This window comes from Anabrus simplex, chromosome 1 (assembly GCF_040414725.1).
Source record: "Anabrus simplex isolate iqAnaSimp1 chromosome 1, ASM4041472v1, whole genome shotgun sequence".
NCBI classification, from domain to species: Eukaryota; Metazoa; Arthropoda; class Insecta; order Orthoptera; family Tettigoniidae; genus Anabrus; species Anabrus simplex.
The window spans coordinates 44,833,025-44,849,284 of record NC_090265.1 but is presented as its reverse complement, the minus strand read 5'-3'; the positions used below and the strand labels follow the sequence as shown (position 1 = coordinate 44,849,284).

The 16,260-nt window shown below is 42.9% G+C and overlaps 2 non-coding genes across 2 annotated transcripts; one reads left to right on the top strand and one right to left on the bottom strand.

Annotated features, from left to right (window-relative positions):
* Nucleotides 1–15,810: 15,810 nt before the first annotated feature.
* Nucleotides 15,811–15,890, top strand: TRNAL-AAG (transfer RNA leucine (anticodon AAG)). Its single transcript has one exon. It is a non-coding gene; the product is annotated as a tRNA-Leu (tRNA).
* Nucleotides 15,891–16,060: 170 nt separating this feature from the next.
* Nucleotides 16,061–16,140, bottom strand: TRNAL-UAG (transfer RNA leucine (anticodon UAG)). The gene has a single exon. It is a non-coding gene; the product is annotated as a tRNA-Leu (tRNA).
* Between the last annotated feature and the right edge of the window lie 120 nt (nucleotides 16,141–16,260).

Below are 16,260 nucleotides of genomic sequence, written 5' to 3'. Positions count from 1 at the left end.
TTCGGAAAACTGTCGAAATGAATCACTGACGGTATTTGGCCAGTGGATTCATGGATAGTGCCGTTGATACTTTCTGTGATAACAGGAATCACGTCCACCCAACGCCAATGTTGTCGCGGACAGTAGATACGGCAAAACTTTGTGATTTCTCCCATTATCCGTTCTGCGGGATTCGACTCCGGATGCCTAATTGAACTCAAATGATGTTTGATGTTTAAGTTGTCGATGTCTCGCTTGAAGTTTCCCGATGTGAACTGCGACCCATGATCAGTGAGGACACATTCGGGCTTGCCCATACGTGGTATGATTTTAGTCTTCAACTGATTTATGACTGCTCTAGTATTTGCCTTCTGGATTGGACAGAGAGTGGCGAATTTTGAAAACACTTCCACGCATACCAAAATGTATTGAAGCACTCTCTTTCCCTTTGGAAGTGGTCCGTAAAAATCTAATGCGAACAGTTCTCGAGGTTTACTTGGTAACAACGGCTTCGGCCTTTGCTTAAGTAGGTATGGATTGGGCTTTACACGTTGGCAAATGTCGCAAGTAAGGAGTACCTGCTGAACAGGTTTCCTTAATTTTTTCCAGATAAAGGTTTCCCGAAGTGTAGCAATTACCTTATCTCTCCCTGCGTGACCTGTAACGTGATGAGCGAGCCAAACTAAATCAATTTACAACGTAGTTGGAACCACGATCCTGAATTGCGTGTGGTCCTCGTCCACGAATTTATGCAGCATACCATTAAAAAATTGGTACTTCTCGGACCTTTTCTGAAGTTCACGGTATTCATCCGTCCCTGGCTGTATTCTACGTTGGAGGAAATCGATCAACTTCTTCATTTCCGGGCATTTCTGTTGTTCTTCACCAATAGTCCGCAGCCTTTCTATGATTTCGCGGTCCCCTTGTTCTATTAACTGTATTTGGTTAACAACGATAGGTTCCGGATCCGGATTCCGACTGAGAGCGTCGGCAATTACATTTGCCTTTCCGGCGCAGTGCTCGACTATAATGTCGAATTGCTGCACAAACAAGCACCACCGGCTGAATCTCTCGCTTGTTAATGCAGATTTCATCATGAACGTCAGAGCTTTGTGGTCCGTTCTAAACACAATTGGATACCCATAAATGTCTTTCTTCCAATGGTTAAGCGCGGTCACGATCGCGAGCATCTCCAGTTCGGTCACGGTGTATTTCAACTCATGCGACCTTAATTTGCGACTCATGAAAGCCAAATAAGTGATCCTCTGTTCGGGTTCGGCCGTCTCTTGATAGAGTACTGCCCCGACTCCTATAATCGACGCATCAGTTTGCACAATAAACCTTTGTGTATAGTCCGGATATCCTAATTTTACACTATGGGCTAACAGATCCTTTGCTTTAGCAAATGCTTCGCCGCAGGCAAGGTCCCATTTCCACCTATTGTTTTTCTTGAGGAGATCTTGTAATGGTGCAACTATACTGGTGTAGTTCGGACAATGATCCGCGAAAAAGTTGCAAATTCCTAGAAATTGCCTGACATGTTTCACCTTTGTCGGCTTTGGAAAATTTTGAATTACCTTTAATTTTTACCGGATTGGGCACAATTCCCTCTGAGTCATTCACATGACCTAAGAATAGGATACTCTTTTTGGCAGAAATTAGACTTGGGTAAGTTCACCTTGAAGTTGTTCGTTTCTAAATCAGCTAATAGTTTATCAAGTTTCTCCAGGTGCTTTGGCAAAGTTTCTGATGCAATAAGGATGTCATCCACGTACCTCACCGTAAACTGTTTAACTTCGTCACTGAGGTTACGATCTAGTGCCCTAATGAGCGCTGAACCTGCTGTTTTCAATCCGAAAGGTAACCGAATTAAAACGTAGGTTTGCCCATCAAATAGAAACCCGGTCAATATTTTGGTGGCTGGGTCAAGTTCAACGTGATGCAATGATGATGTCAGATCAACTCCACTAAATAGTTTCATGCACCGGAACTTCTTAAGGACCTCTTTTATACACGGGGCCTGGTCATACTCTGGCATTATTCGCTGGTTTATTGCTCGCGCGTCGAGGCAAACCCGCAACGAACCGTTGCCCTTCTCCACCACGACCAACGGATTCAAAAATGGTGTGGGTGGTTTTGATAAAATCCCGTTATCTTCCATCTCCTGTATAATTTTCTGAACTCCAGCGTGAAACTTTTCAGGTATTGGATATGGTCGTTGCCGGAATGGTTTCCAATTCTTGACGACAAGGGAATATTTGAAATTTGGAATTTTTCCTGGACGTGAACCAAATACATTTTCGTGTCTCTCTATGACTTTCTGTAATGCCCCTTTGTCTTCCTCCCCTATCTTCGCTTCGTCGATCTTTTCTCGGACTACCTCCGCCAATGATGGTCCTTCATTCTCCGCTTCTAACTTGAAAATCATCCCCTCAAACTCCTTGATCATCTCGTCCCGATAGGCATCCCAGTTTGCGAAGCAATCTCCTCCTTCTTGTTTCAATTGTTCTACCTCCATAGTCCAAATTTTCTCCTCCCCGTGTTGTCCCTCTAAGTCGTTCACCTTACATCTCCCTGAATTGAATCGTTCCTGAATCTAATTTCATTCTTGTCCATGTCAATGACCGCTTTGAATTCCCGGAGAAAATCAGCTCCAATGATGATATTATATTCCACTCTAGTCAGAATTATGAATGGATGTGATATGAGGTTGTTTCCAATTTCCAAATCTAGGTAGGCCTGGCTATTGCATGTATTTGTGCGGTCCGGAATTATTCCTCTAACTTTAATATTCGAAATCGGAATGATTGGAATACGTTGCTTCGATTCCATTTCTTTAACTAATACTTTAGATACCACGCTGACGCTCACGCCTGTGTCTACAAGGCAACGAACCAGCAACTGGTTGACACGGACATAAATAACGGGTAACGCTCTAATTGGTTTTGGACATGCCTGAACGGGATCTTCAACGGGATCATTGGGCTGGACTATCCAAGATGCGATGGTCACGGACGTCCACGGTTCCCCCTTTGCGTCGGTAGTCCTCGAAAATCCTCACTCGGTTTTCCTAATTTTTTTAGCTGACCTCCGCCTCCACTTGGATATGGTGGTGCGCGGGGATCAAGATTACTGGCACGATTTGCAGCATTATGTGCCTGTAGTTCGAGGCTGTCTGCCCCTCGACATTCATCCGACTTAACAAACTGCTGCATCGAATCTTTCCACATATCGTTTCCGGCCTGGGTATTTCGCAGATCTCTGACGTAACGGCGTGACTCATTTCTCCTGTCATTTAGGTCACCCCGATAGTATTCTCGCGGTCTGTTGTTCTGTCGACCACGGTTACCCCAGTATGGATTGGGTGTTCTATCGTAAGGTCGTCGCCCTCGTGCGCCGATTTGTCCGTGGTTGTATCTCCTCGACTGATACCATTGACTCCTACCCTGGTCATTTCGATACTTCCACTGGTGGTTTTCCCACTTCGGAGATCGCCAATCCCTATTATTCCTGTTCTGGTTGCCTATCTGAGCGTCAGTCTGAGTACTTGTCACCTGAGTACTCCGGTTTACCGACTGATCTCCCTCTCGAACATTTAACGTGTTGATGGCTTCTACGTTTCTAGCTCGACCGTGCCCGACGTGAGATGTCTGATCCAACTGTCTTAACACATGCTCGGCTTCCACTGACGTACGAATATTTGCCGCAATCAACATGCGCTGGACGTCAGCTGGGAATTGCCTGGTAATGACGGTTATTAATTCATTTTCAGTCGGTGGGCTATCCACTTCGCGCATCTTCACTAACTGAGACGTGAAATAATCGCAGAACCTTGTGGGTCCTCCCGAAGCGTACCTCCTCGAGTAAAGCTCCAACCTAAGCCCTTGCTGCGTGTCCAAACTCCAGTATTTTTCCAAAAATAGCTTCTTAAAGCCTTCATAGCTATCAAAACAGTAGCGGAAAGCTTTAAACCATTCAAGAGCCTGGTCTTCCAAACATTTTTCAACTACTCGTAATTTCCTATCCGCTGGTACCCGATGATCCGCCATGTAATCATCTACCTCGCGGAGGAAACTCTTTGGTGTGGTCCTAGTGCCTGGTTTGAATTTCTTTGGCTTATCATCCGCCGAACGTAAGAGGCTATACACAGGTAACGAATTTTGGCCAAGCAAGGTCGACGTTCTCTCGTCCATCGCCGGTAATTTATATTCTTCGTTGCCAGGTAGTTGTTCTTTGAACAGACTGTAGCCTAACTGGTGTGATCCGCTACCTAATTCCATTTTATTTATTCCAGCTGTTTCCATTTTGAAATGTGGTTCATCCCGAATGTCTAATTTCTTCATTCCCTCTACTTCTTCGCGAAGTGCATTAATTTGTTCTTCGTGGATCTCCAATTTCACCATCATTTTCGAGCCCTTCTCTTCGCTCCATTCGTGGAACTGTTTAGCCGTCTCTCCTACTATTTGTCCTGACACCTCCTTCCGTATCCTGGCAAAAGTTAGTTTCGTAGCGGACTGCGCTGCTTGCGATACCGACGTAATTTTTTCGTCCAGGGCCTCGATTACCGCCAATGCTTTCTCCGTCCTTTCTTCAACAATCCTGATATTTGTCTGATTGTCCTCGACCTGCTCCCTTATCTCTTCGATCTTAGTGTCGCGGTCATTCGCTTTGGACTTGACCTGTTCCATTTCACCATTCAGCTTATCGATTTTCCCTTTGAAATCCACGATTTCGCGATTCACGTGAGTTATGTCTCTTTCGATACGGGTCTCAACCTGATCAAGCCGCTCAACTATTCCCTCGACCATTATTTGAACCACGGCATTGAGCTGAGAAACCGCGTCTATTTTATCGCTTAGTTCCTTAGCCCCCTTTTCGCATTGTTGTTGAACCTCCTGAATTTTGTTCATTAAACTACTACATTTCTCCTCGATCATCCTACTAGTCTCGGTTCGGTTTTCTTCCAATTTAACCTCAAAATGCGTTAATTTGCCGTCAAAGTTCTCTAATTGATCTCTGACCTCTGCACGCCCCTGCTTGCATTCATTTGCAAGCGTTTTAATATCGTCCTTCACGCTGTCCCTAATCTGCGCAATGTTCTCTTCCATCCTATTTTCAAGTGTCTTAATATCGTCCTTCATTTCCTCCCGATTTGCCTTTAAATCGTCCTTCACGCTATCGCTAATCTGCGCACAGTTCTCTTCCATCGCCTTCCTGTTCTCCCTAATCTCCGCTATCAAAGCCCGCATGGCTTCACTATCCATGTCGCTATCCATTGAGATGACAGGACCCCCCTTGCTAACGTCGGAGTCAACAATCCACAACAATATATAATTATTATTTATTTTAAAAGAAAAGATTCCTCTATCCAAACATAACGTTCTTTCAGCTTCACAGATTTTTATTTTAATTATCATTGCAAATTAAGCCTCAAACGGCTATAATTGAAGCTGCCTAACTGCCTGACATCATTAAGTTTCATGAAATTTATATAAAAAGGCAACGGAAATTCAGGAAAAATGATCATAATAGTAGCCCTCAAATTCAGTTAATAAAGTTGCCGGTTGACCTGTAATTCTAAAAATTGGGCTCGATTTTAAATACCAACACATGTGGTATAGTGCCAGTAAATCAACCCATGCCCTCAGCATTGAGGTTCTTCAAACACAGAAAGTCATCAGAATCTCAAACTGAACCCATGAAATCAACCTACTGCCACTCGAAAAATAAAAAGTAGGCGTGATGTTACCTCTTCTCATCAGCAATTACACTAACATAAAATATATTTCCTAATAGCAGGTTGTTTGGTGACGAAACACGCACCACTGGCTAATATCCGGGAATAGATATGCACTAAGAAAGAGCCACTATTCACTTCGAACCTCACTTATGGGAAATTCATTTCACTGTTTCCCGGGATTCGAACTAATCCCCTTGAATTTTAAATACGCCCCTGCTTACGCGAATGTCATGGCTCTGCCCATATCATTGGACCATGACTGTGTTCTCATTCATCAAACGATTTAATATTGACATCAAGGTGTCACTTATTCAACTATAATAAACTGGGCTTCACGTGGAAAGGTCATAAGTATGCACGGGTTACCAAAAATAATCGTGCCCACTCTTGGAAGCCGCACAAGTATACCTTGCCTATTAACCAACACAACACGCCCCTATCTTCGCATTAATAGTATGCGATAGGTGGAATAATTATGCGCCTATTAAACCGTAAGATACGCCTATTAAACCGTAAAATATGTCCCACCTTGGGCCATATTTATATATGTGCCCTCACGCTGGATGCGCCACTTTATATGGCGCTATGGTACCCCTTTACGGAATTTCCGGCCAAAACGTTGCTCGGCTACCATGTTTACTATGGCGCTAAATTTACTAAGTCTGGGTAGCCCTTATTTACGGATATATCGAGCCCCACAGTTGACTTGCGCCATTTTATATAGCCACACGTTGGACGCGCCATTTTATATGCACCCGCCCCCTCCCTATATGGCACCGGCATGGAATCTACAGGGTCGCACACGGGTCAAGAAGTATGAAATAAATAGGCGCTGAACTAAAGTAAACTTAAAGGCGTACAGGGGAGGAGAAGCGGGACATACATAACTAAAATGAGAACACATTCGAATTAAGATATTTAACTCACAAACCGGTTTATTGAACCTTAATGATGATGGGAAATGACGCATTAAATAACACTAATGAATTACATTAAAATTTACAAATGTTTGTTGTAGTTTGTTTGGTGAACATCTGTCCGTTATACGTGATAGAAACGAGTACGTTCATCGCAAAGCGATGTATCGTGACATATAGCGAATGGAAATTTTATCATAACACTGAGGCTATATTATCACTAACACATAAAACTAACATCGTCCGACAACACGTCTGAGCAATCCCTATTCTAATGAAGACCTAGATTTCCCAATGAAATGACGTAAAAATAAAATACACACATATGATACAACACCTGGGTTCGAACCGACCCTCGCTATTCTGGGCATCGCCAAGCTGATGGACAGAACCACCACTGACCTTATGTACAACCACACATGACATAAAAAAACACATAAATGGTACATGATATGCAAGAAAAATACGTAACATCTTTCTTCTGACGCTGTAGGCCTCCAATGCCTACGTTGAGCATCGAACTGACAACCTCTTGCGATGAAGGCAGGGTCCTGTAATCCCTATCTAATTATACTCGCACAATTAACAACGATTCATTGGCAAACACTACCATTATCGGCCAGGTCGCTTGTTAATTATTACACTGCTCTGCCGTGTTAGGTAAATCATATTATTTCGCCGTTCGAAGAAACCAACGTCTCTTTAACATCAATGTCGCTCCTTCCTCAGCTTACGGAACGCCCACACAAAAAAGGAACACAACTGGGCCAAGGCCAGACGGCGGTTCACCACCCCAAGGGTCAACACCCACCTACAGGCGTAACATTTCCTTTCAAAAGGAGACAGTAACACTTCACTCGGAAGTACATCTACAATAAAGTGCGGTCTTAAAAGACTCGCGCAAATCACCTTGAATTCAACACATATTACCCAACAATATCACGTCATTCTCACAACGCGACTCCAGTATTATAATGGTAATCTTTGCCCGATTGTTGTTAATATTATTATTATTATTATTATTATTATTATTATTATTATTATTATTATTATTATTCCTGCCGTCCTACATGGCTTACCCGCTACATTACATATACATGGTCATCGTGCGGAATCTATTCAGCAATTACAACACAATTAAGCACTCGCGCGGCAATTAACATCTGATTACTGACTGCTAATTAATCGGTGGTCGGCACATGGGTACTTTATCGTCACACGGCAATACATTCACTAATTAATTAATATTCACACGAATTGATGTTTGACACACGTATTATGATCACTTCCTGATATATTTAATCACATAATCAATTTAATCTTATCACTCCGTATCTAAGTATTTCAAAGGGTGGAGTTTTTGTGGCTGTCAGTTCGGCCGCTGGGCCTCGTAGCTACGTGCCTTACGTACTGTAGTACTTACCGTTTTACATACCATACATTTATCAAATTAATTAATACTCTAATAACTACTCTCACTGCACTCCCCTAATTAACTACCCCTGGTCTTCTGACGCAAATAAACAAACAGAATCTCCCAAGAAAGAAATAATTGAATGAATCTCTATCCCATGCAAAGCTAGAGTATCATATTCTCTAAATTATTTACAATCAATTACTCAGACCTGTCGTCGGTTTCCTAAACTAAGAATTAATAACTACGCGCCCATTCCGGCGCTCTATTTCAACAGGACTACATCTTTAATCTCTTATAGCGTCAGTTTACAATAAATATTCCCATCCCTTCTATGCATGTCAGATATTAGAACTTTGTACTCATCTCTATCACATGATGATGACACCTTCGTCAACTCAGGAGGTCCATCCTGAGCTTACTCCTCCTCCATGGGCACCACGGTGATTACTTCATTTTCCATTCCATCTTGGAGTTGAAGATCCATTGTTCGATGCTGGTGGAGCCCTTGGCATCTAATCCTGTACACACACAACGTCACTGTTTAATTCACACTTCGGTTAACAGCGTTCACTGTGAACGTCCGGTCACGATCTCGTAAGCTATTACGTAGTCCGCGGTTCAGTACCGAATCTCGTCTATCTCTCGGTTTTCCTATTCAGTCTGCTGCTACGTCAGATTATTATACTATCGTAATGATAATAATATTACTTTACACATCACGGTTTTCTAAAAAGTTAACACAGGCGTCACAGAGATCAAAACTATACACTGTTTATGCGAATTGTATTATTTCACTTAAAATAGGACTTAACTTCACTTGAACATAGAACTAACGAGTTCTTAACCGAGCATAGCTTCGCCGTCGATGAGCCACTAACCCCGAATGACGCTTGTCCCTTACTGCAGTAGTTTTTACAAGGGAGCGATACCCCTTCCACTAATTTGCGAAGCGCCTATTCCCGGCGTACTCGAGATATGATAGTACGGTTAATCGGTGACCAGTATTTAGTTGATGCGATTGAGATATAACCACTCAATTATCCTTCGGTGAATCTCCTTAGATTAATTAAAATCTCTCCTGCTTCCCCCACCATGCGTGGTAAACTCCCTTTCTCGAGGACGTGTCGTGAGAATAAACAGATGGCCCAGTACTTTTCCACGAGAAACCACGCATTATTCTTTCTTCTTCTGAAAGTTATCACGGAAGAGGACATTAAACACTCTAAATAAATGTCCCAGTGACATTTATCCCTTTTAAATCGGGAGATGACCCCCTAATTCGAGTTTCATTAATTTTCTAGATCGTAGGTATTTAAGTTGGCCAGTCCGAGTCCAAAATGGCTCCTATATTTCGTTTCGAAAAAGTTAGTTTCCCCTCATTCTGTGAGTCTTGAGGAGGGATGTCTTCTCTCGAGTGATGTCACAGGGAATCCCCATTCATAACCCCTCCCGGGTCTAAGTTGGCTTGGCTTCATCTGCGGGGCCCCCGCTACACAAAGGATAATACTGCGCAATAAGTCGCAGACAAAGAAATCTCGTAGAATAATTTTTAAAATATACAATTTATCCATCTCAATGGTATGAATATCAATTAGTTTCGGTATGACCTCTATTAATGATATGAATATTAATCATTTTCAGCATTCTTTCCCTTAAATAGCATTGCGTGCGTAATTACGGAAATCAATATCAACCAAAGGTCCTTGGATCATGCCCCTGTCGGGTTCAATATGTATATATATTTAGATCTGTACAAAATTTACACAAACAAAATGTATCGTATTACTCTTTCAAGTGTTTATACATATATATTGAAACGGTAACGCCCTACGAGCATTCACGTTTCATTCTTTTATTAAGAGGAGCTGGCTAACACCCGGCCGTAAGCAATTAAAACTTGCGCCGAGCGCACAGGCATAGTGGGAGCTGCACGCAAGCTGGCGATGTTCTAGAACACCGGCCAAGGACAAGCGACGTCACGCAGAAAGTTCCTTCGTGTTCCATAGCATTGCTGCATGAACGAAATATAATATCAATATTTCAATAACGTCACCTTGCAGGCAGGAATAATGAACGCTGCTAGCCGAAATTTCGTGTCAATCGGTGTGAAGATGGCCAAGATAAAAAAAAATCTTGGGGCCCACATGTGTAGCCACGCCCACCGGCCTTCGGCAATATAAGCGAGTCGCCAGCCTGGGGTAAAGCAGAGAGAGTGTGCGGTATGCAGCGGCAGTGTGCTGAAGGCAGAGAGTAGAGTGAGTCGGCAGTAAGCCGTGAGTTCAGTGAGTGTGTATAAGTAAGCACGTCGCGACATAATTCGTCACTAGGTCCGGCTGTATATTTGAGTTCAGAACGTTCGTGTTAAGAGCTTTCTCCGTGGGCTTGATTTCATTTAAAGACTGTGTTCTCGCATAAACTGTGCCAGCCTTGATTTCATTTAAAGACTGTGTGAAAACAGCGATAGTGTTTCTAGCCAGCCTTGACTTCATTTAACGACTGTGTTCTCGCATAAACTGTGCCAGCCTTGATTTAATTTAAAGACTGTGTGAAAACAGCGATAGTGTTTCTAGCCAGCCTTGACTTCATTTAACGACTGTGTTCTCGCATAAACTGTGCCAGCCTTGATTTCATTTAAAGACTGTGTTCTCGCATAAACTGTGCCAGCCTTGATTTCATTTAAAGACTGTGTGAAAACAGCGATAGTGTTTCTAGCTAGCCTTGATTTCATTTAAAGACTGTGTTCTCGCATAAACTGTGCCAGCCTTGATCTCATTTAAAGACTGTGTGAAAACAGCGACAGTGTTCCTAGCATAGACTGTGTCGACCTTCATTTCATTTAAAGACTGTGTCTATCCGTTGAACTGTGTTACGACGTAATGGAACTTGGACTGTCATTTATTTCAACAAGTGTATTGTGCTGATGGAGTACAGTGCAGAGACTGTACCCGGTAAATGTAATTTTCTTTATGAAGTGCTTAATCACTGCACCTCGGAAGGTCCTAGATTGTTTCCGTTTGTTTATTATTCCAAATACGATAATTCCTTCCATCTTATCCTCGTGGAACCGTGACTCTAACTTTATCCTTGCTGCTAAAGTGCGTTCAACATCATTGACTGTGGGAACTATTTCGGCGTGCTTCGCCTTAGAGAAGTGTCACACCAGTGCCCCATGACGTCCAATGTGGAAGCTCCACATTTCCCCGTTCCTGCCTCGGGTTCGAGTCATCAACACTAATACAGAGAAAACACCAACGACGGAAGACAACGCCGACGCCGACCGCAAGACGACGCAGCCGCCGCAGGACGACGTCCTCTCCACGCCTTCAGGGACAACCCCACGATTCAGCTGTAAAAGGTGACATAATTCTTTGCATATCTATTGAATAAACTGAAGGATCCACTTAATCATGAAATTTTTTTTCACTACCCTTCTCTCTCACTCTCTTAGCATGGGCCGTACACGCCTTGTCGTTCCTCATGCTCTCCGATAAACTGAAGTACGGGCGTTCCTGTTACAATATATATATATAGGGTTATTATCATCCAGTTCAATCATCATTTCATTTCTTTGTATCGCGGCTATAACGTATTCTGAACGAACAAATTATTCGGTAAAGTATTTCAACATCATGCATATTTATAACTTGCAGTAAATTTTCCAATAGCCGTTGTGAGGTGACCAGAGTCAGCAGGCTAATTTCAGCCCAATTCCAGGTAAAGTACGTCATCTAGGTTACGAGAGACCTTACCCTCTCTACCTCATGAAGAGACAGTTGATACATTATTAACACCCACTTTTCAAACTCCGCTTCGGGACGCTTTATTTCAGCGGGAAAGTTCAGCCTATGTGAATGAACGTAATGAAGTAACGTGATGGATTCACACCAATACATAGGAGAAGGGATGAGACCTCGAATATTACTGGACCATGTGATATGGCTGATGGAACGAGACTTTTGAACCGATGTTGTTGTTTGAGTCATCAGTCCATAGACTGGTTTGATGCAGCCCTCCATGCCACCCTATCCTGTGCCAACCTTTTCATTTCTACATAACTATTGCATCCTACATCTGCTCTAATCTGTTTGTCATATGCATACCGTGGTCTACCCCTACCGTTCTTACCACCTACACTTCCTTCAAAAACCAACTGAACAAGTCCCGGGTGTCTTAAGATGTGTCCTATCATTCTATCTCTTCTTCTCGTCAAATTTAGCCAAATCGATCTCCTCTCACCAATTCGATTCAGTATCTCTTCATTCGTGATTCGATCTATCCATCTCACCTTCAGCATTCTTCTGTAACACCACATTTCAAAAGCTTCTATTCTCTTTCTTTCTGAGCTAGTTATCGTCCATGTTTCACTTCCATACAATGCCACGCTAAATACGAAAGTCTTCAAAAACATCTTTCTAATTCCGATATCAATGTTTGAAGTGAGCAAATTTCTTTTCTTAAGAAAGCTCTTCCTTGCTTGTGCTAGTCTGCATTTTATGTCCTCCTTACTTCTGCCATCGTTAGTTACTTTACTACCCAAGTAACAATATTCATCTACTTCCTTTAAGACTTCGTTTCCTAATCTAATATTTCCTACATCACCTGCCTTCGTTCGACTGCACTCCATTACTTTTGTTTTGGACTTATTTATTTTCATCTTGTACTCCTTACCCAAGACTTCATCCATACCTTTAAGCAACTTCTCGAGATCTTCTGCAGTCTCAGATAAAATAACAATATCATCGGCAAATCTCAAGGTTTTGATTTCCTCTCCTTGGACTGTGATTCCCTTTCCAAATTTCTCTTTGATTTGCTTTCCTGCCTGTTCTATGTAAACACTGAAAAGGAGAGGGGACAAACTGCAGCCTTGCCTCACTCCTTTCTGGATTGCTGCTTCTTTTTCAAAGCCCTCGATTCTTATCACTGCAGACTGATTTTTATACAGATTGTAGATAATTCTTCGTTCTCGGTATCTGATCCCTATCATTCTCAGAATCATAAATAGCTTTTTCCAATCAACATTATCGAATGCCTTTTCTAGATCTACGAATGCCATGTACGTGGGCTTGTCCTTCTTGATTCGATCCTCTAAGATCAGACGTAAAGTCAGGATTGCTTCACGTGTTCCTACATTTCTCCTGAAGCCAAATTGATCTTCTCCCAACTCAGCTTCAACTTGTTTTTCCATTCTTCTGTAAATAATACGTGTTAAAATTTTGCAGGCATGAGATACTAAACTAATGGTGCGGTAGTTTTCATACCTGTCAGCACCGGCTTTCTTGGGAATAGGTATAACAACATTCTTCCGAAAATCGGATGGGACGTCTCCTGTCTCATACATCCTGCACACTAAATGAAATAACCTTACCATGCTGGTTTCTCCTAAGGCAGTCAGTAGTTCAGAGGGAATATCATCAATTCCAGGTGCCTTGTTCCTATTTAGGTCACTCACAGCTCTGTCAAACTCTGACCTCAAAATTGGGTCTCCCATTTCATCAGCATCAACAGCCTCTTCATGTTCCAGAACCAAATTATCTACATCGTTACTTTGATACAACTGTTGGATATGTTCCTGCCATCTTTCTGCTTTGCCTTCTTTCCCTAGAAGTGGCTTTCCATCTGAGCTCTTAATATTCATGCACCTAGATTTCCTTTTTCCAAAGGTTTCCTTGATTTTCCTGTATGCAGCATCTACCTTTCCCAGGACCATATAGCCTTCGACATCCTTGCACTTCGCCTTCAGCCATTCTTCCTTAGCTACCTTGCACTTTCTATCCATTTGATTCTTTAATCGCCTGTACTCTTTTCTGCCCTCTTCATTTCTAGTATTCTTGTATTTTCGTCGTTCATCAATCAGGTCTAGTATCTCCTGAGTTATCCACTGATTCTTAGTTGATCTTTTCTTCCTTCCTAACATTTCTTCAGCAGCCCTAATGACTTCATTTTTCATGACTCTCCACTCTTCTTCTATTGTGTTTCCTTCAGCCTTTTCATTTAGTCCTTGTGCAACATGTCCTTGAAACAATCTCTCACACTCTTTTCTTTCAACTTGTCTAGATCCCATCTTTTTGCATTCTTTCCTTTCATCAATTTCTTCAACTTCAGATGGCATTTCATGACCAACAAGTTGTGGTCAGAGTCCACGTCTGCTCCTGGGAAAGTTTTGCAATCCAACACCTGGTTTCTGAATCTCTGCCTAATCATAATGAAGTCTATTTGATACCTTCCAGTGTCTCCAGGTCTCGTCCACGTATACAGCCGTCATTTGTGGTGTTTGAACCATGTATTGGCAAGGACTAAATTATGATCAGTGCAGAATTCAACCAGCCGACTTCCTCTTTCGTTCCTTTGTCCCAATCCGAATTCTCCTACTGTACTACCTTCTCTTCCTTGGCCTACCACTGCATTCCAGTCTCCCATCACAATTAGATTCTCGTCACCTTTTACATATTGAATTAAAACTTCTATCTCCTCATATATTCTTTCGATTTCTTCATCATCCGCTGAACTAGTAGGCATATAGACCTGCACTATTGTGGTGAGCATTGCTTTGGTGTCTATCTTGACAACAATAATTCTTTCACTATGCTGGTCGTAGTAGCTTATCCGCTGCCCTATTTTCTTATTCATTATTAAACCAACTCCTGCATTTTCCCTGTTTGATTTCGTGTTGATAATTCGGTAGTCGCCTGACCAAAAATCCTGCTCTTCCTGCCAACGTACTTCACTTATACCAACTACATCTAACTTTAGTCTATCCATCTCCCTTTTCAGATTCTCTAACCTACCACAACGATTCAAACTTCTAACATTCCACGCTCCGACTCGCAGAATGTCAGTATCCTTCTTCCTGATGATCGCCCCCTCTCGTGTAGTCCCCACCCGGAGATCTGAATGGGGGACTAGATTACCTCCGGAATATTTTACCCGGGAGGAAGCCATCATCAGTACATCATTCATACACAGAGAGCTGCATGTCTTCGGGAGGTAGTTACGGCTGTAGTTTCCCGTTGCTTTCAGCCGTGTAGCAGTATCAACACAGCTAGCCATGTTGAGTATTATTAAAAGGCCGATTCAGTCAATCATCTAGACTGCCGCCCTTGCAACTACCGAAAGGCTGCTACCCCCCTTTCGATGAACCATTCGTTAGTCTGGTCTCTCAACAGATACCCATCCGATATGGTTGCACCTGCGGCTCGGCTATCTGCATCATTGGGACACGCAAGCCTCCCCACCGCGGCAAGGTCAAGTTATGTATCGTGCTGGCATTTGCCTGGAGTAGAAGTGCTTTTTTTCAATTATTGCTTCTCGCTTTGCGTCGCGCAAACACACTTAAGTCTTACGGCGACGATGGGAGAGGAAACGCCCAGGAATGGGAAGGAAGCGGCCGTGGCCTTAAATAAGGTACAGCCCTAGCATTTGCCTGGTGTGAATATGGGAAACCAAAGAAAACCATCTTCAGGGCTGCCGACAGTGGGGTTTCAACTCACTTCCTCCGGATGCGAGCTCACAGCTGCGCGCTCCTAACCCCACGCCAACTCGACCGGTGGAGTAGAATTGGGAAACCACCGAAAACCACTTCAAGGATACCAGAGCCGTGAATCGAACCCTGGCCTCTGGAGGTCGCAGCTAATCACGCTAACTACTACGCTACAGAGGCGAACTGAACTTTCATTGTTAAGGAATAATATAGTGTACATTAACAGAATGTTAACGACAACAGGACGTTGTCAGTTGTCCGCACTAACTGCTAAAACGCCGGTAGCGTGGCCGAGCGGTCTAAGGCGCTGGTTTAAGGCACCAGTCCGAAAGGGCGTGGGTTCGAATCCCACCGCTGCCAGGAAATTTTAAATAGCTGGGGACTGTTCACAGTTAAATGAAGGTAAGCAATTTGCAAATTACACATAAGAGCTACAGAATACTCATTGAAGATCTTGCACAATTGAACAAAAAACGACGAGGATTGCATAATAAACCGAAGTGATCGTTCTTACTAAAGTAGAAAAGCGATGGCAGCGGTGGGATTCGAACCCACGCCCTATCGGACTGGTGCCTAAAACCAGCGCCTTAGACCGCTCGGCCACGCTACCCTTACGTACCTACCTCTGGAGAAGTTTCACAATACCAAATGGAATAAAGTTCCCATATTCTAACCTTTCTAAAATATGTCTTACACATCATGCTCCCTGGCCAGGAATATATGTAATTTC